Source organism: Marmota flaviventris, chromosome 12 (genome assembly GCF_047511675.1).
Source record: "Marmota flaviventris isolate mMarFla1 chromosome 12, mMarFla1.hap1, whole genome shotgun sequence".
Lineage (NCBI taxonomy): Eukaryota > Metazoa > Chordata > Mammalia > Rodentia > Sciuridae > Marmota > Marmota flaviventris.
In genome coordinates this window covers 93,082,645-93,104,066 of record NC_092509.1, presented here as the reverse complement: position 1 = coordinate 93,104,066, position 21,422 = coordinate 93,082,645, and the positions used below count along the sequence as shown (strand labels likewise).

The 21,422-nt window shown below is 38.1% G+C and overlaps 1 pseudogene; it reads right to left on the bottom strand.

The window, feature by feature from the left end:
* Window positions 1-253: 253 nt before the first annotated feature.
* On the bottom strand, window positions 254-1,389 carry LOC114092316 (SANT and BTB domain regulator of class switch recombination-like; annotated as a pseudogene).
* Window positions 1,390-21,422: the final 20,033 nt, after the last annotated feature.

Sequence of the window (21,422 nt, the reverse complement as noted above, 5' to 3'; positions counted from 1 at the left end):
GATCACATTTCATCTAATATAAATCACACATTAGCTCACACCTGGGGTAAGAACTCAGGATTATTTCTCAGTCCACTGCACTTTCTTGATCATTTTGGAGTGTCCTGCACTAGTGCCAGGGAGTCTTCGTGGAACCTCCTCCTTTCCTTTTCCTTTCATGTTGCAGCCTACCTGGTAGATGTAGATAGCTGATTCCCATCTCCTGATTAGAAGCTTCAGAATAGTATCCTTGCATGAAAAATGAGATTTGACCTTAGCATCCAGTACTTTGTTTCTTGGAAACTTCATCATCACTAACTTCATCTTTAGTGACCTCCGATCCAGTGGTATGTACTTCTGAAAATAAAATGTCTGCTGTTACAATTGCAGAGTCACTTTTGAGTGACAAAAAAAAAAAAAAAACATTGAGCTCCCCACTTTCCCCCAGGGTGTATTTGGCTCCAGTAAAATATCACATTTGAATCCTTTTTATCACAGGATCCAAACCCAGGATCACTAGCACATCTTTAGAAGAAGGCACAACAGTGACATCTTGGTGCTTTCGCAGAAAGATCATCCAGTGTGCTCCTAGTCACTCAAGACAGCAGATCCCTACCTTCATCTGGATCGTGAAGAGCAGCCATGCTTAAAGCTGGCTTAAAGCAAGGGACCAACAGTGCCAGTGAACTTGCTGTAGAGTATCAACCACCATTTCTGAGTGGCATTGACAACGTGAAAGCTCCATACAGAGAAAAACCTAATAACATCTTGAACAAGCCAGCCGGGTGACTATTCCCCACAGGTGCCATATACATCTGTCCAAGACTTAATTCTTCAAAAAGACTCTTCACATACTCAAGAACACCCTAAGTGGTATCTATTATGTGAATATAGATAACATTTCCAGGCAGACTTACTTCGATTTTTCCTGGAATGAAAGGAATCCTGCTATCTGTTTCTTTCATTAAATGTTTCCTACACAAACAGCATCTTTATAATATGGCTGCAATACTTCATGAATCTGGATTCAAGTATTCAGGATCAAGTAGTCTCTCAATCTTACAAAATGTTGACTCCTAAACTTGTCCTTTTTTGTCTTCTAAATCATCAGCTTCATTGAGTGTGAACAGATCAGCTATACGTATAAGAAGATTTTGTGTTCCTAATAAATGGGGTAGCAACGATGACATTTCATATTTTTGTGGCAGTACATTCTTTAGCTAATGAATCCATTTTCAAAAACTTTGAAGAACTGAGAATTGAAAAGACATTTTCTGGCTCTAAAGAGGGCATCGCACAGTCTTTGTTCTCCTTCATGTTCTTTTTAACATATTCTATCACAATGAACTGAAAGTGTCCATCTCTTCCTAACACTGGGCATCCATAGATAAATGAAGCAGAGTGCTTCATTTCTGATTATCAGAGATCTCATGAGCATATAAAATCTTTCACCCTTTTCCTTCATCACATGCATGGGTTGCCATGTTTGACCCTTAGGATTCTTGTCTTTTCCCCAATACGATCATGAGTGCAATTTTCACTTTCTGAATAACAATTCACTGTGGAAGCTACACTATGTCTTCCTGTTTGGAAACTGCATCATGACCAACTGGAGGCTCTTGAAAATCTCTTTGAATGGCAGGAAGTGAGGATTTGAAACATTTGGCTGAAGTTTCAAAGGCTGTCTATAGCAGCCACCGTGGGAAGGTAAATGTCCACTACTCTTCAGTTCCTCAAATTTCTTTTTCTGGCACATTCTCTGGGTGTTAATCCAGGCACAGATCTTGCCATGGCTTTCCCTTTGATGGGGCCGGAGGGATTCAGGGGTCATGCTCAATGCCATTGGATTCTTATTGTTCACGAAATTGTGGTTTTCTGAATATCCGTGACTCATCTTTTGAAACACACTGAAGAGCCCGTATGAAGCCATGGTTACCAGTGTAGATCCTGGAGTCAGACTGTCCAGGTTGCATCCTGGTTGTACCCTTTAAGGCATTAGTTAATTCAGATGATCTCTGCACCTCTATTTCCTCATCTTCACAGGGCTGCTATAGCCCTTGGCTTTACCTCTGTTGCCTGCAATGGTCAGCACTGCCCTTGATCTTGCCAAGAAGCCCCCAGGACCCAGTACACAACTACACAATGGTGCCCCTCCTGCACCAGCCCTTTCACTTTTATTTGACTATTTTTTTAAACTCTGTACTTTTGTAAGTAACTGATACATTATTACAGAGACAGTTCTTATCTCCAGACTTGTGAATGACTTCTGTCCTTTGGGGAGACTCTCTCTCCAGCCCCAGAAAAAAAAGCCAGTTGTGTCCATTCCTAAATTTATTTCACTATTTATTTGCTTCATATTAATTTGGGGTTCTTTAATTTCAACAACAAATTTGTCATAATATCTGCCTATTTCCCTCATTTAATAACTGGCAACAGGTTAAATAAAAATCTTTGACACATGTCTGTTTTATAGCTAAGTGAGACCCATGGTTTCATGCTTTTAAAAATATAATTTAACAATTTCCAATGGCTTGGAACAGTATGTTTTTTTATTGACTATAGTAAAAGTCTTTCCAGTCATTACATATTTTAAGAATGGTAAATATTCTATTAAGTGAATATACCACATTTTTAAAAATGTATCTTATATTGTTGGAAAACAACAAATAACATTTTTTAATAACAAGCATAAATTCCTCTCTTAAAAACATGCAAAATGTGAAAAGTCATAAAGTGTGTCAAAATCCTGTTACTTAATTTTTTGGCACAGTGTGTGTTTGCTTTTAATTCCACATTGACTTTTCAAGGACGTGGGCCAGTGGACATAAAGGCCAGTGCTATTTTCATGGCTCTATTTGTTGACAGCGGCTGGGTGTGTTGCCACTGTGAATCTAAAGATCATTTTGGGAAAAGAGCTGAGCCCTGGCCTCATCAGAGGTACACACGAGGCTGAGGACATTCAGTACACTTTGATACTTGACTTGGCTCAGAGGGCCTTGTCAAGATTCTGGTTTGGCTTACAATTTATTTCAGGAACATAGAATCACTACTGTTTGCCTGGGCCTTCTGTTTCCTTTGCCAACTCCTCCTCCATTATCTTTATTGTCTTAGTGCGCTGCCAATAACATCAAGGCTTTAATATAAATGTCTTCTAGTTATGAAGTTTAAAATTTAAGCCAGTTTGGAAATGAGTTGTCTCAGCTTTCACCTGTCCTGAGAAGTGTGGTTAGCTCTTAGTGAAGCCTTCTTTCCTCCCTCTGTTCCTGTCTCTCACTCTGAGATCTTGTTCTTTTATAACTGCAGGTGAAGGACTGGGGCAATACCTGCCTAGTCTCAGAATAATTGTTTATACTTCTCTTCAGGAAACAAATCTACAAATGTTGCATGCATGGAGGGAAAGGTAGAAGGTAAGAATTTCAAAGCAGACGTTAGTTATAGGACCAGAGTGAGGAGGTGAAAATCACCTCCCAATATTCTATGAGACAACTCCTTGCTATAAATCAATAGTGGTGGTGTCTCCAGCATATTCATATATTTTCTCATTCTGTTACCAAAAAATATGTAAAATGTGACACTTTCAAAATTAACCAGTACTTTTAAAAATCCTTCTAAATTGAACACAGAGGCAAGAAAGAGGATAGATTTGTGATTTTTAAACTGAACAACATTCTAAACTTTTAACATTTAGGGAAGAAATCTCTTGGTAAGGGGATCTGCAATTCCTTTAACAAACTCTCTTCCTAAAATGGCATCTAAATTACACACCCATGTTTTAAAAAACATGACCATGGGCTTTATCTTGCAGATTAATAACAAAATGGCAATTCCAATTTAAAAAGTTGGCAGAGGCACTAACCCTAAGGATGATCAAAATGCATATTACAGGTGTATTCTACCTCAGTAACAATCAAACAACTGCCAGTTAAAATGTATCTTAGTAACATCTCAACCATTTTTAGGTGCAGGGTTCAGTGGCATTCAGTACCTTTATGTTGCTGTGCAACCATCACCACCACCATCCATCACTGGAACCCTTGCATCCTCCCCCAGCTTCTGGCAACCATATAGTACCTTATGTCCACGGATCTGGCCACACTAGATATTTCTTGTAAATGGAATATCTAGTGTTGCCTTTTGTGACTGACTGGCTTATTATTAGCATGATGTCCTTCAGATTCATACATGTTGTAACATATTATGAATTCGCTTTGTTTTAAAGGCCAAATAACATTCTATTCTGTATTTGTACCAATGGTAACAAATCTGCTGATGGACACTTGAATTACTTTTTCCTTTGAACATGGGTGTGCAAATTCTTGGTCAGCTCCTGCTTTCAGTTCTTTTGGGCGGATACTCAGAAGTAGAATTGCCAGGTCATGTGGTCATTCCATTTTCAACTTTTTAAAGAGTTGTCATACCATTTTCTGCCGCAGTCTGGCTGGGCACAAAATCACGAGCCACTCAAGCAGGAACAAACTTTATTTTTTGAAACTGCCGCCAATGTGCGGTACGCGCCCGGGAAGATTTCGATTCCCCCATGCGGCCTCCTCCCGGAACCGCAGAGAGCGCTCCTCCCCCGGAACTCCCTCCTACTGTACTTCCCCAACCAATGGGAACTCTCCAGGAGTCCCGTAGCCAGCCTAGGTGAACAGCAGGAGTCCAATATCCATATGAATGCAAATCTTAACATAATCATATCATCTCAATGGCTAGCTGACGTCACCTTTCGACCAAAAATGCCATGCATCATATACTTGGCTCTTAGCAATTTTCCATAGTGGCTGCCTTGCTTCACAGTTCCTATAACAATCCCAAACTTCCAATTTCTCCACATCCTCCCCAACCCTTGTTGTGATTTAATCCTAATGGACGTAAAGCCGTATCACATGTGGATTTAATTTACATTTCCCTAATCACTAATGATGTTGAACTTCTTTCTGCATCCTTATTGGTCATTCATATCTCCTTGGAGAAATGTCTGAGTCCTTTGTCCATTTAATTTTTTTAAAATTTTATTTATTCTAATTTGTTATATACAATAACAGAGTGAAATTCAATTCATATTACACAAATAGAAGACAATTTTTCACATCTCTGGTTGTACACAAAGTAGAGTCATACCATTGGTGTTTTCACACCTGTACTTAGGGTAAAGATGTCTGTCTCATCCCACCAGCTTTCCTATCCCCATTCCCCTTCCCATCCCCTCCCTCCCTTTTGCCCCATCTAAAGTTTGTCCATTCCTCCCATTCTCCCTCACCCATCCCCATTATGAATCAGCATCCTTATATCAGAGAAGACATTTGGTATTGGTTTTTTTGGGATTGGCTTACTTTACTTAGCATTATATTCTCCAACTCCATCCATTTACCTGCAAATGCCATGATTTTATTCTCTTGCTGCTGAGTAATCAATATTCCATTGTATATATATGCCATATTTTCTTTACCCATTCATCTACTGAAGGATATCTAGGTTGGATCCACAATTTAGCTATTGTGAATTGTGCTGCTATAATATCAATGTGGCTGTGTCCTCATCGTGTGCTATTTTTAAGTCCTTTGGGTATAGACTGAGGAGAGGCATAGCTGGGTCAAATGGTGGTTCCATTCCCAGTCTTCCAAGGAATCTCTATACTGCTTTCCAGATTGGTTGCACCAATTTGCAGTCCAGCCAGCAACGTATGAGTGTACCCTCTTCCCCCACATCCTCGCCAACACTTATTGTTGTTTGTATTCTTAATAGCTGCCATTCTGACTGGAGTAAAATGAAATCTTAGAGTATTTTTGATTTGCATTTCTCTAATTGCTAGAGATGTTGAACATTTTTTCATTGTATGTCCTCTTCTGAGAAGTGTCTGTTCAGTTCCTTGGCCCATTTATTGATTGGGTTATTTGTTTTTTGGTGTTAAGATTTTTGAATTCTTTATATATCCTAGAGATTAGTGCTCTATCTGATGTGTGTGTGGTAAAAATTGCTCCCATTTTGTGGGCTCTCTATTCACTTCACTTTTTTTTTTTTTTTTTTTTTTTGCTGAGAAGCTTTTGAGTTTGAATCTATCCTATTTATTGATTCTTGATTTTAATTCTTGCGCTACAGGAGTCTTACTAAGGAAGTGGGGACCTAATCTGCCTTTGTTCATTTAAAAATCAAGTTGTTTTTTTTTGTTTTTGAGTTTAAACACTTGTCTTTTAACAATCTACCTTTTAACTGAGGCAGAAAAACATAAAATTGTACATATTAATGGGGACTATGTAATATTTTGATACATGTATACATTATGTAGTGCTTAAATTGGGTTCCTCAAATGTTTATCTTTGAACATTTTTTTTTAATTTTAATATTTATTTTTTAGTTATTGGCGGACACAACATCTTTGTTTGTATGTGGTGCTGAGGATCGAACCCGGGCCGCACGCATGCCAGGCGAGCGCACTACCGCTTGAGCCATATCCCCAGCCCAAATGTTTATCTTTGAATACTTTCAAAACTTTCCTTTTTTCCTATCTTTCCACCCCACATTTAAAAAATATTTATTTTTTAGTTATAGGTGGACACAATATCTTTATTTTATTTTTATATGGTGCTGAGGATTGAACCCAGTGCCTCACAAATGCTAGGCAAGTGGCTCCACCTCTGAGCCACAACTCCAGCCCCTCCCCCACATTTTTATTGGTACATTAGTTGTACATATTGATGAGATTTTTGTTACATATTTGTACATGCACACGTTATAATAATACAATTTGACCAATATCACTCCCTAGCACTTACCTCCTCCCTCCCACTCCTTGGTCCTTTTCCCTTACGTATCTCACTTTGATTTTTAGGAGATCCACCCTCACCTTTCTTTTCTTTTTACCTCTCTAGCTTCCACATATGACAGAAAATATTTGACCTTTGACCTTCTGAATTTGACTTATTTTGCTTAACACAGTGGTCTCTAGTTTCATCCATTTTCCTGCTAATGCCATAATTTTATTTTTTAATGGCTGAATAAACCATTGTGTATATATATCACATTTTCTTTATCCATTCATCTATTGATGGACGCCTATGCTAGTTACATAGTTGGGCTGTTGTGAATTGTGCTGGTATAAACATGGGTATGTGTGTAACACTGTAATATGATGACTTTAATTCTTCAGGATATATACAAAGATGGTATAGCTGGATCATACAGAAAAATTCCTGAGATAGTTTGGAGAATTACCAGCTGATCACTGGGAGAACTCTAGATATAAAAATAATACATGCTTCCTGTTTGAAGACAAGATGATCCCATGACATCATTCATCTAAAATATTAATATAAGCTCATCCTAAAGAAAACCAGCTACTTAAAGATATACAGCCTACCTTGTAATTCATGTTTGTGGGTATGACTAGGTGTAGTTGACTGAAATAATTCTGTAGCACAGCAAGGAAATATCCCAAGTGTCCAATGAGGGGCAGGTTCTCAGATGGCAGAGAGTATCTCTTTCAACTAAAGCTTCAACAAAGATCTTTCTGAAGATGGCTTATTAGTCTCCTCAGTGAAGACTGTTAAAAGTTCTTACTTGTCTTTAAATTGAGGAAAATGAGGTCAGGGAGTGGTACTAGAAACCCAAGCAGGTTTCAAGTTGACCTTATTGACAAGATAGTATTAACTTTAAGCATTAGAGCTTAACTTTAAACCTAAGAACCTCTTAACCATATCAAAATCTGGTCTCATCTTGCTTACCCAATATCTTAATCAGCTGTTGAAAGAAAAGGAAAAAAAACCCAGAATGAAACTAATTTTTCTCTTATTTCCCTGATGCTCCTTTTTTTTTCCAAAACCAGGTACATAAACCAGCCTAGCTGGATAAATGGGGGCCATGGTAAAGCTGTGGGGTGTGGGTGGAGATGAAACACTGGGGAAAAGTCATCAATTATATTCAAATTGTTTTTGCTGAAAATATTTATCATCCTCCTTTTTACTCATCCTACTTTTCCTACTAGCTATACCTAAATTCTCCCTCTTCCTTGTACTTATTTGTCCCTCTGTACTATAGTTCTTAAAATTCAGACCACACTATTTAATGCTAAGTGTCTTAGGACTGCTATAAAATTGAGTTGTTTAACCCAACAGTCCTCAAAGTATGATTTCTTGGATCTGTAGCATCAACCTTGTATTAGTCAACTTCCCAGTACTGTGACAAAACACCTGAACTAATCAACTTAAAATTAGGAAAGGTTTATTTGGGCTCATGGTTTCACAAGTTTCAGTTCATGGGGTTTGTCCCTATTGCTTTGAGCCTGTGGCAGCACAGTATATCATGGCAAGAGCACCTGTCTGAGGAGGTCTGTTCACCTCATGACAGCAGCTACAAAGAGAAAAAGAAAGAAGAAAGGGCCAGGGTCCCAATATTCCTCCAAGGGTTTTCCCCGCAGTGACCTGACTTCCTGCAACCTAGGTTGCACTTCTTAAAAGTTTAACCACCACCGCAGGACTGGGGACCAAGCCTTCAATGCATGAATGGGCTTTGGGGGACATTCAAGATCCAAACATCAGCAGGCCTCAAGTGGAAACTTATTTAAAGTACAAATCCTCAGGTGCCTCCTTAGACCAACTGAATTAGAAATTCTGGGATGTGAGATACAGCACCTGTGCTTTGACAAATCCTCTGTAGTATCGCAATGCATGCTCTAGTTGAAGAGTTAGAGTTAACCTATGTTACTGAGGGAAGGAAATGCCAACCAGAAGGCCATTCCAATGTTTGGACACCCGTCATCCATGCTTGGTTATCTCTAAATGGTGGGACATCATCATCTCTCATTCACGATTCAAAGCAGCATGGCTGTCTTTGGAAAACTTCTCCTCCTTTTGATCTTAATCTAACTGACATCTTCAAACCATTTCTTGTATTTAGCTTCCTAGAGCCAGAGGGAAGGAGTCAAATCTCCCTGCTACATGACAATCTTTAAAATATTTCAATATTATGCCCATTTTCTTAGCCCTACTCTTAACTAGGCCAGAGAGGGCATGACTTCTGAGTCCTTTCTCTGTCTCGCCTGTATACCACTGAGCAAAATCTCATTTATTTCTCATTTCTCTGTAAAGAGCTCTGCATTGGATAATGCTATAATTCAAGCCAGACTACAGTGGGTACCATCTCCTTGCTTCTGGGTAGCATAACTCCCATAATGCAGGCTGGTAGGGTCTTGGTGGGTTACTTTTGGGTAGTCACATTGTTAATTGACACAAGGCATTTTGTCAACTGAAATTGTTTCCTGTTTTCTTCCTTCATCTTGATCTTTCTTACAGACACCAGTGCTATTCACTATTCTAAACCTATAGAGACACTTCCTTGGGTGTAAATGTGTAATTATGTCTTTTGTCATTTACTGGTACGTCAAGATTTTATATCTACTGATTATCTCTGCCTTGACTATCTGATGTTTAACTGACAGAATTCACTTTTGGCAGGGAATACATATCTCCTATGCCTTGGAAGCAGTGAATACTCAATAAACACTTAGAAAAAATTTATTGATATAGTGATATGTATTCAATATAAAAGAGGAAGGGCTTCTGTTTTGTGTTCTATAAAAGATGTCCCTTGTCACTAGATTCATTACTTCTAAACTTACAAGTTGTGACTAAATAGAAAGTAAAAACACCGTTTGCTTTTAGTAGCAAATATCCAGTATGAAATATTGCTTTTTAAAGTCCCACTGGATTATTATATTTTCAATCAATGTATAATCTGTCAACATAGTTTTCTGGTTTCTTCTGTAAAATTGCTTTCAGAAGCTTCTTTATGAGTCATGCAAGAGAAACTCTCTCATTTAATCCTAGTGGTGACTCCTTGATCTACATTGGAATTAGTCCCCATTGGAGACCTTAAATTGAAATTGTACATCTCTGAAAGATGTATAATCAATCTGGTTACATATGTCTAATATATTTTTGATTACACATATGTAATCAAAATTTAAAGATTTGCTCTCATAATGTTTTAGCAGCAATTCCAATAAAGGAGCTTCTAAAATCTTTCTGGCAATAGTAATGGCTATGTCCTCGGGAACACCAATCAGTGGACATATAATAATGGCATATGAGTAAATGACAGAAGAAATAATTACACATTTCCACCCAAGGAACTGTCCCTACAGGTACAGAATAGAGGACATATGAGATAGCACCAGCATCTATAAGAAAGATAAAAACAGGGAGAGAAAACAACCAAGAATTTTAGTTAACAGAATGCTTTGTATCAACTAACAAAATTAACACATAATATGTACAATTTCTTCTTATGATGACTTTGCTTCACATGTTTATTGCATCAAATTTCTCTCCCTTAATAGATTAAAAACCACAAACACATTTGACTACATAAAATAGACCCAAATTCTTGAGGGTCAAAGTGACAATAGATCCAAAAATAATAGAAAGTAAAAAATATTCATTGAATATTATAAAATATACTCAAATCAGTAGGACGAAGAATCCAATCATCCAATGAGAAAGGGTATGTGCTTATTTAACAAAAGGTATAGAGCTCCTCATATATAATGTGTGCATAGAGAATATTTATGAAGTTCCTAGAATATGCAAGAATATGCAGGTATTTAGCACTGAGTCCTCACCAGGGGGAACTGATTATCCTCTTTCCCATTAGAGAAAACTGAGGCTCAGACCTTTCTTTTCTTCCCCTCTCCTTTCCTTTTCTTCTTTTTATTTCCTTTCCTCTCCCCCATGCTTTCTTTTTTTCTTATTTTACTTTAGTTCCAGTAGAGCTAAATTTTCAGATACTTAGTTTGTTTCTGGGATAAATTTTAATCACATTTATCTAATTCAATCACTGATAGTTCTCAGGGAACTGCAACACTTTGGTTTGGCATTGAGTGGCAATCGTCCAGCTCCCTGTTCACTGCAGCCTGTACAACTGAAGATGTGAAGGTAGCATGGCTCCGAGGACAGTGATGGAGATTGGGCATGCACAGGGTCCATCCCCCCAGCAAAGCTCTTCCTTGCTCCGAGTGTGTCTGCAACGTGGGGTGGATAACAGGGACTTGGAGGCTGTTGTTGAGATGTGAATTCTCTTTGACTCTGGCGAGGCTGTTGGTTCTTCCTTATGCATTTTCAAAGGGCGTATTTTGACCTATGCTGGGGCCTCAGCTTGAGACTTGGCAGCCCTTTGGATGTCACTTAAGCCAGGTGGAGTGCTGAGAGAGTTACAGCTGGATGGGAGCTAGAGGCTCACAGCAGATGTGGGCAGCATGAGCCCAAGGCCTGGGGGAAGAGGAGGTGGGATATGGGATTGGTGGTGGGCAGGCGAGTTGGGGAGCTGATGCTAGGAGGGGATAGTGTAGAGCTGGCAGCAAAGGCAGGTCAGGGTGCAGCCCAGATCCAGGGATGGTGCTGGCTGAAAGTAAGAGTCAGTGCTTGTGGAACCAAAGCTTGGACCATCAAGCCTAGGACTTGAGGCTCATCAAAAAAAGCAAAGGCAAGAAAGAAGCCAGAGATTGAAGCTGGGCTGGAGCCCACGGAAAGTCTGGCTGAACAAACAGGAGCAAGAGAAGAGCAGTGGATTTTGGGAAGTGCTCTTTCAGCCCTAGCTGTCCATTATTTGTGCTCAAATTCTCCTTGTGCAGAAGATTCAGTGCCCAGAGTGCTCCAAAGGAACTTAGTAGCTTCTGATCAAGGGGCAGATGAATTCCTGGATAAGACAGCTCAACCAACATCTTCCTGACACTGATCCAGTGTCTGTCACCTGGACTAAGTCCCAACTGCTGGGAAGCCCTTCTCCCAGGACCCATGGCTTACAGATGTCACAGGATCTCTGTTGAAACTGCCCAGCAGAGTGGTACAGAGTTCAAATGTTTCTAATGCTATATATAATTGGTGAAATATTTGTCATTTCAAAGCTATCTGGGAAGATTCTCTCATCTTCACAGGTGATTTTTAATTTGGGGAATATATGTGCATAAACACACTTTATATGTATTATTGTTGTAATATGCATGTTACACATATTTTAACATAAATTGAACATTATAATGTCTCATTTGTAGGTATTACAATGTGTAATTTATATCTATATAAATACATTTTCATCTACCTACAAATACATATGTATTACTTATTCATTTTTAAGTTTTTAAATAAGCTGCTATTTAAAAGTGTGGTTCTGGTGTTGGAATATCAGGTTGGACCAGATTTTCTTTTTTTCTGGGAAGTACCAATAATTTGAGTTACTGTGAAGGCATAGAAACGTATGCCTGTTTATGTTGCAATATAAATGCTTATATAAACAAAAACTTAATAAACAAAAAGAACACATAATTGAATATACAATTGAAGTGAATAGTTATAGAAGATATGGTGCAATGATGAAGAATATATTTGAAATGCCGATAAATTACAGTAGAACAGAATTTTACTTGGCTGATGACAACCCTTGTCTGCACCCCTGGTATTTGTGATTGCTGGTTGAATGGGATAGTGAAAACCTATAGGAACAAAAGTGATTGAGATCCTATCTCTTCTTTTATGCACACCTCTGAGATACCGAGTTGGTCCGAGATGAAGTCCCTAGTCAAGGAAGAAGAACGGATTTCTTCTACCCAGGAAGAAATTTGCTGTGAGACCAGGGAGAGTCTTGGCTGAGCCGTGTCACAACAAGGGCCAAATGGTACCAGGGGAAGGCTGCTTCCAGATTGTTCATCTCACTCCTACAGAAGCTCTACAGTGTGAGCTCTCCCTCTATCTCAGTTTTAAATTTAGGCTTAGGTTAACAAACCTGCCCAAACTGAGGGGTGAAGAGGCATCTCAGAACCAGGACTTGAACCCCACCTGTCTGCACGAAACTCCCACCTCACCACAATGTCCACCTGCTGATATCCTCCTGGGGATTTTCTCCTCAACATCCAATTGACAAAAGATCTACTTCAGCGAGAAAGGTCCTGGCAATTAGAGGAAGAGAACTTAAAAGGCTTTGAGGTTTCCCTGTGTGCCCCAGAGGGTGATGGTTATGTAACCTAATCCACATTCTTGCCTGACTTCTGGAAATTAAAAAAAAAAAAAAAAGAAAGAAAAAAAAAGAATTCTTGAGATGATTGCTTCAGACTGAAGATCATTCTGTGGCCATCTATAGATTTTTTTTTTTTCTATGCAAACTTGATCTTTCCGGGCTTTAATGATCTCATCTGTAAAATAAGAGGGTAGCATGAAGTCATTATTAAGGTTCTTTTCATGCTCTGTGAGTCCTGGAATTTCTAAGCTTATTCTGGTATTTAACCTTTGGCCTCGGCTTCTGTAGCACTGTAATCAAAACTAATCTACCCAACTTAAATTGTATGTGACAGGTAGGGAAGCCAGGACAAAGGACTTAGGAAGGTATGAAGAGGGAGCAGGGCTGCGGAAGGGTTTACTATGTATTAAATGGAGTTGAAAGGAAAGAATTCAGAATCTCAGGGCCCAGTGAGCAGAGCAAAAGAGGCTCAGCCCAGAAATGACTTTCAGATGGAGTATGCAGAGAAGTGGGGAAGGTTTGCCCAGCCCTACAGGGTAGCTGGAGGTCACTAGATTGGCTGGTGTGAGTTAGTAGAAAGGCTTGGCCAGAGCCTGGACATGCTTAATGGCTTGGCTGCTGGGCTCCCCCATCTCCCTGTCCAGCCTGCTCTCTGATGCTGGAGTAGCTGCTGTCACATCACCAACAACTCTATCCCAACTACACAAAGGTTTCTTCTGAGTCTTAGTTCTGCAGAACCAAAGAACTGATGCTAATTAGGAGAAACGTTTAAAAAAAGAAATCATAAAAACACCATGCTATGTAAACTGCACAGAGGGTATATTTCTGGGTTTTGTTTGAGAAAGTAAGCACTGTCTTACCCCTTCTTTCTTCTTATCTTCCATCATCACCATCATCTTTATTTTATTTTATTTTTTGCCTTTCTCCCCAGTTTCTCTTCCTTGCCATTTTCTTCTTTCCTCCCACTCCCCTGACACTTTACTGAGCATCAGGCTTAAAAGTCTGTTTTGGGTTACTGTGGCCAACAGAAAATAAATGAGACACAGACCCAGCTTCCTGAGTTGCTTCCCAGCTAGCAGGAAAGACAGACAGGTGACAGAATGTGGTCAATCAGATTGCAAGACAAACCTGTCCCAGGTTTCTTTTCTTCACTCTGCCTCCTCTGGGCAGCCCAATCCCCAAATTTGTTGATATTCTCTCCTCCTCCCCTCTAATGCTCGCTGCAAACATTAGACACCTAAATGCCTATTGATTTTCCCTAAACTGGCAGGAGGGAGTTCTCTTAAGGTTTACTGTGTCATATCAAACAAATTACAGATATATGATCACTCACCAGTTAGGGCTTCCTTCTCTCTTTATTGCAATGGATTATAATAAAAAATAAGTGCCAGCACTTTTCTCTCTAGTAAATATTGACAGGATTTTCAGGATGTCATCAAGTACACTCTGTTACTTTTAATCCTTGTATTATCACTCTGTCCATCATCAATTCATAGATGAAATAACTCAGGATGGTTAGGTGATTAGTCCAAAGTAAAATAGCTAGAGGTGGAATTTAATATAAATCTGTCTGACTCCAAAGTCCAAACTCTTTTCGCTATCTCCCTGCTTTAAAGATGAAGGGCAAGTACTACACCATCCTTTTACTCCTCTCCAAAGCAATTCTACTTCCCAGTTTTTTAAAACCAAATCATAAGGTAAAACATCTGTGTAAAGTTGAACTACCAACTTTGAGATACAGTTGGACACTATCTAAACCAAATAATGAATATCTGACTTGTTTTTGGCCTCAATTACAAAAACTATTGTTACAGTCAATTAAAAATATGGTAACCAGAAAAATTCCCTGGATGGCTTAATTTTTGAAGTTAAGACTTTTTCCTCTTAAAAAATTGACTAGGGGTTGGGGATATAGCTCAGTTGGTAGAGTGCTTGCCTCATATGCACAGGTCCTGAGTTTAATTCTCAGCACCCCCCCCCCCAAAAAAAAATTGGCTAATGCTTAATTATAAAAACACAAATTTATATACATAAAAATTCATTATGCAAAACGTGGATTTACAGGCACTAATAAGAGCAAAAGGCAATTTTAGGTGTTCTTTCTGGTTGGTATTATACACAAGTTCAATGTATATTTATCAGAATTGTATAGGCTCTCAGAAAAAAAAATCTTTCTTTAAAATTGAAAGCTTAAAAAATGGCATTATGAATTTTAAAACCAATTTATTTCAAAAGATGATGAAAGTAATGGATTGTTGACTTTTTTGTATCTTATATTGATTATATCACCCTTGCTGCATTAATATTAATTTGTCATGAGAATATTCTACCATATGCTAGTTGTTACAACATAATAATCAATAGGGCAAACTTTAGCATTAAATTGAGATGAATTTCAATAGATCATGAGATTAATTTGTGTTCATTCTTTCATAATGGAATTTGCATTGATTGCTGAGTGAACCAAGACAGGTCATGAGTCTCTTCTAATGGTTTCTCATGTCATGTCTACGTGGTGCTCAGATTATTGATGATGGTTCCGTTCACCTCCCTGGCTATTAACTCTTTACTCTGTAGGTACAAATTATATTGCATCAAAATAGTGTCTGGCACAAAGCTTACATTTATTTGGGCTTGCTGTTACAATTTATGAACTCAATTTTTTTTTTTTTTTGTACCAGGGATTGAACTCAGTCAGGAACACTCAACCACTAGGCCACATGCCCAGCCATATTTTATATTTTTTATTTAGAGTCAGGGTCTCGCTGAGTTGGTTGCTTAGTGCCTTACTTTTGCTGAGGCTCCTGCCTCAGCCTCCTAAGCCACTGGAATACAGGAGTACACCACTGTGCCCAGCTTATGAACTATATTTTAAGAACAGGTAAAAACTATTAAAGTTGCCTGTAACAACTGTGACTTAAGATAAAACTACCACTGGTGAGAAATATCAAACCTGTTTAAATTTGTAACTTCCATTTCCTACCTACAAAGTTTTGCAATGCATAAGGGAAGTTTGGAGAGAAGGATTTGACACATGAGGGCTGAGATCTTCTAATGGGTGAGAGCTTCGAACAACATTTAGGCATCAAGGAAGCTGCCAATTTTCAACAGTTTTGACAAACTGTATTCCAGGGGATGGTCATGGAGAATCATCAGTCTTTCAACCAAATTAGCTCAAAAACACTGCGTACCACATTTTTTTTTTTTCCTCTTCTTGGAGATTCACAGTACTTATTTATTTATACAGCAAAGGCATATAAAAAAAGTATTTTAATTTAAGTTCATCTAGCTTTTTTTCAAACTTGCTTGACAGTGAATCCCTTTTAAAGTATACCACTCTAAATAGTAGTATATTTAGTCTTTTGTGGATTGTATCCAGAGAAATACTGATTTAAAGAAAACCTTAAACTCAGCTAATTTTCTCTTTTTACCATTCAGTTATTTAAAATAAATTGTGGGGCTGGGGATGTGACTCAAGCGGTAGCACGCTGGCCTGGCATGCGCGGGGCGCTGGGTTTGATCCTCAGCACCACATAAAAGTAAAACAAAGATGTTGTGTCCACCGAAAACTAAAAAATAAATATTAAAAAATTCTCTCTCTCTCTCTCTCTTAAAAAAAAAAATAAAACAAATTGTGCCCACAAATGCCTCCCAAAATTTACCTTTATATATATGTTTAAGTGTAAGAAAAGCTTATCGACCATGTGGTAGGTACTGAATGCGTAAAACATAGGAAATGAGAACAGAAGCCACATGTTTAAATTTTTAAACATTTTAAGACTATAACTGTGTTTATATTCCCATGCACATTTCTTATGAATTATGAAGATAACAAAGATGAAACTGGGAGAATTTTTTCATGGGGAAGAAAAAAGAAAATATGTTGGGGTAAACTTGCATCCCATAGTCTAGGCCTTGATGTTCCTAAATATTGTTTTGTACTTTGTGTTAACAGTGTTTAGCATACTTTAGAAGCATTTGACTGTCATGTACTTTATCATTTATGTTTTATACTTCACTTTATCATAGTACATTACTTATCTATTCATGCATAAAATATTACCCCCAAATTTAACATCTTAAACAAAAGACATTTATTATCTCAAATTTTCTGGAATCTGGAAGCAAAAACATCAACTTCCTAAATATAAAAAATCCTTGTTATTAACTAGAGGAATGCACTAAGAGAATTTTTTTCTTCCAATGAACAATATTCAAAAATAATTACATGCCTAAGAGTTTGAGTTTCAGGATATTACATTTTAGGTCAAATACCACAATAGCAAATGTTAGTTTACCAAATCTCTGGAAAAAATTAAGAAAAGACACATGAGATGTAGCACTTCTAATTTGACTTTTTATTTTTTTGAGACAAGGTTTTGCTAAATTGCTGAGGCCGGCTTGGAACTTGAGATCCTTTTGATTCAGCCCCCTGAGGCCCTGGGATTACAGGTGTTTGCTAACCCTAATTCTAACACTAACCCTATCCCTAACCCTAACCACCTCCACAGGCTTCATTTGACTATGTTTATAATAAATAATTAGCTCTTAAGAAATAAATGAATCCAAGTGATTTACAATATAATATCTTAAAAAGTTGACACTTAAAATTCTTTCTTCAGTTCTAATGTATCATTCTGATATGGTGATTTTCAACAGAGTGAAAAAATAAACAGAGGTAGTGTAAAAGCAAATACTGTGACAGAATACACACTAAGTGGTCATTCTACAACTTTCAATTGTTCCGAGCCTGAGCCTGGAGGTTGGTCTTTTTGCCCTTCATCTTGATTTCTGAGATGGAGCAGGAAGGCACAATGAATTAGTGGTGACAAAAGATGTTGAAAAACCTTGGTGTGAACAACCTTTCCTCTCTTCCAGGGCCCACCTCTATTAAGACTGCAACTGAATCCTTGAGTGGCCTTGAATTTAGAAAGCCTTCCCAGATGGGGAAGTGCATTTCTTGCACAAAAAGCTTTTTTTCCTTCATTCAAGCCCTTTCCAAGACATTCCTACCCCTAAAGAGGTTTGGAAATGTGGAGGGATGTTTTGTTAATGGCAGTGGATTGGGAGTTGTTCTTGGCTTTTAGTGCTAATGTGCTGGATGGTTCCTCACCATAAATAATTGTCCTGTCTGAAATGTCAATAGTGCTTCCAATGGGGCACTAGTTCGTCTTCTCCTTCTCTCTGGTTCTGCCTCTAGTACAGACTGGGAAGTCTGAGAGAGAAAGTGCGCAGACTCTAGTGGCCTCCCTAACCAGTGTCTGGAAGAGCCATTTACATGCAGAGTTCAGTAAATATTTGTTCCATTTACAAAGATAAGACTGACTGGTGAACAAGAAGATAGAAATAATAAAAAGCTGCTGATCACACTCCAGTTTCCTTAGGCCTTCCTCGATGGTGGGGATCTTGGATACCCCGGCTCTTGAGTCATGGAGTCTGATTTCAGTCTATAAAACCCAACATTCAAGGTTAAAATGGAAACCAACAAATCCCCACAAAACAGGTTATGAGGCCTTGAGTATCTGTAATCCTTCAAGTCAGACCTTCCAAAAAAGTGGATCTGCTGTCAAAATGTAAATACATTTTCTTAAATATCCATACAATTTAATTGATCATAAAAATGTATTTTATAAAAACCACATTCAAAGACTTTCTCTTCAATATTTCAAATAAAACTTTTCATCTTTACTTTGCCCTTTCGCTTTCATTTCAATGTTCGTTTTCGTATTCCATGAAAATTGCTCTCTTGATTAGCATTTAAAACATCTGTTCTCTGAGGAGGTCTTTATTTTGCGTTCCAGTTATGGAACGATTTTTAAAGAAGCACGAGCTTTATCACAGTCCAAATATTTACAAATTATTTTTCTGATGGCATCTAGTGTTCATTTCACCTTCTTGCCTTTTTCTGTATTTATAGTATATTCACACATTGAGTAGTTAATATTCATCCATGAATTCACAAGGAACATTACCCCCCAAGACATTTAATCAGCATTTCATGTCACAACAAATATATATATATATATATATATATATATATATATATATATATATATATATATATACTTTTTTTTTTTTTGGATGGCATAAAATTGCACACACTTTTTTTTTTTTTTAATGGGAACAGATCTGTTCTACAGATCTGTCTTCAAGGCTGAGGTCAGAGCAGTTGTTTCCATAATAGTCCCTGATCAAGTCTACCTTGTAATTTCTTTCCTCTTCCTCCTCCTCCTCCCTTCCTCCTCCTCCTCCTCTTCTTCTACTTTGCATAATACTGAAACTCTTTGAAAATAATGGCAGTTAAGTAAAGAAAACCACTCTCTGACAGAAGCACCACTGTGCTGGGGTAACTACCATTATTTATAGGCTGGTGTTTGTCTGGTTAAGTTACCTTTGCCAGGGCACACAGCAGCAAATCTCATCTGAATCTCTTCTGGGGATTTCTTCCACCTCTTGATATGCAGAATCATTTCCTTTCAGCAAATATTTGCATGTTCCCAAGTGAACTCATTCAATTGAGCTTTATTTTTGAGCTGGGGATAGCAAGGAGTGTGGTGTCGATGTGTGTAGTTGGGTTGTTCTGCCTTTCCCCGCACCTCTGAAACACCCTTTGAAAATAAACCCTAAATAAAGATAGAAACTGGAGCAAAGTCATATATTCAGAATGTCAATTTGGTTCCAACAATAAAAAAAATTTTCAAAGTAGAACCTGTGATGGGAAAACATGCTGAATGTAGGAAGTGACTACCGGAGAAGGTTTTGTTGGGTGTTTTCTTGCTCAAAAAACTCTTGGCATATCTGTACAACTTCTTATCAGTTTATTTAGGCATAAGATAATTGTATCAGAAAACTGCACATGGTTAATGTGATACAGTTTGTCTTAATAAAGGGTTGTTCTGATTTTGTAGGAAAGATAGAGTGCTGGGTCAAAATTAAACATCTAGAATCCTGTCCCTCTCTCACAGAGTTCTGAGAAATGGAAAATGTGGAATTTGTTTCAATTTCTTTTCAAGCTGGGGTTATCTCAGCAGTGAAGATTACAGTACCACTCTCTCTTCCCTACTCTCTGAGGGCTGTGGACATGGTAACATTAAGTGATGAGGATGTGGGGAGGTGATAAGGCCATATGTCTAAGCCCTCATAAATGAGATTTTGGGCCCTTATAAAAAATAAATAGATAAATAAAAAAGGTCTGGGAGAGTCCCCTCCCTTTCTACTATGTAAGAATACAACCCAAAGGCGCCATCTATGAACCAGAAAGCCCTCACCAGACACCAGATCTGCTGATATCTTGATCTTCTACTTCTCAACCTCCAGAAGGTACAAAAAATTTCTAGTGTTTATAAACCAGTCTCTGGTATCTTGTTACAGAAGCAGGCATCTTCCCTGAATGATGGAGATCATTCAGTATGTCCAGATTTCCTCCCCCCTAATTCTGTTGATATCAGAGCATATTTCTGTAACTGTGTTGTTATGTTGTCTTGTTATCTTTTATGCCTCTGTCCCACTCATACATCTCCTTGGGGGGAGGGCTGTGTGTGCAAGTCATCTGTCCATTCCCTCGGCTTAGTACTTCAAGGGCACTTAATGTGCGCTGAATACATGAATAAGACAGAGCAAGAATATACTAATGGAAATAACCAACAGATTAGTTGCATCTTTTGACTTCAGAACATTCCCCCAGAAAAAGGTCTGTTATCAAGAGCATTCTAATGTACCCTACCCTTGGCCTAAGAATTTAAAAGAAAATTTCCCCAGGTCTTAGCAATGCCTATTTAGATGGAAGATTGTTCAACTATTTCAAGTTTCTGAGAAGAGGGTACTAATTGTTGTTTTTTCAAAGCCTTTGCCTGCATTATTTAATGTTCAGAGCACTCAAGCTAAGACTTTCCCTTTAGTAGATAGTTGTTATGTAATTGTTTTATTTCCATGTTGTTTGATCAATGCCACCTCAGTCCCCACCCACCATTGCTTAGGTAAGAAAACTTCAGTTTTGTTTTTTTATTACCTTGACCATCTTTTATCTGGGTCTTAAACTATGTCCACAATACCAATGTTAAACTTATATAATTTTTTTCTATGCTCCTGTGATTTTAGGATTTGATTTCGATCTAACTTTCCCATTTAATAAATCAAGTCTTCTTACCAGGCTACAGTAATGCCACTCTTGTGGTTTTAAATACCACATGCAATAATAATATTGACAATTAACATTTATGGGGCTCTTCTAATACACTATGCATTATACTAAATAATTTACAGATTTTTAGCTTGTCTAAAGCTTCCTCCCTAAGAGAGGCACAAAAAAGTCTGAAACCTAAAGCTGCCATTCTATCCATCCAATGCCTAATAAACCCTCTGAGTGGATGCCCCTCAAGTGCCTTCACCTCCACACCTCAGGAAGAGAGGGACAGACTCTGGAGCAGTAAGGTTGAAGCTCA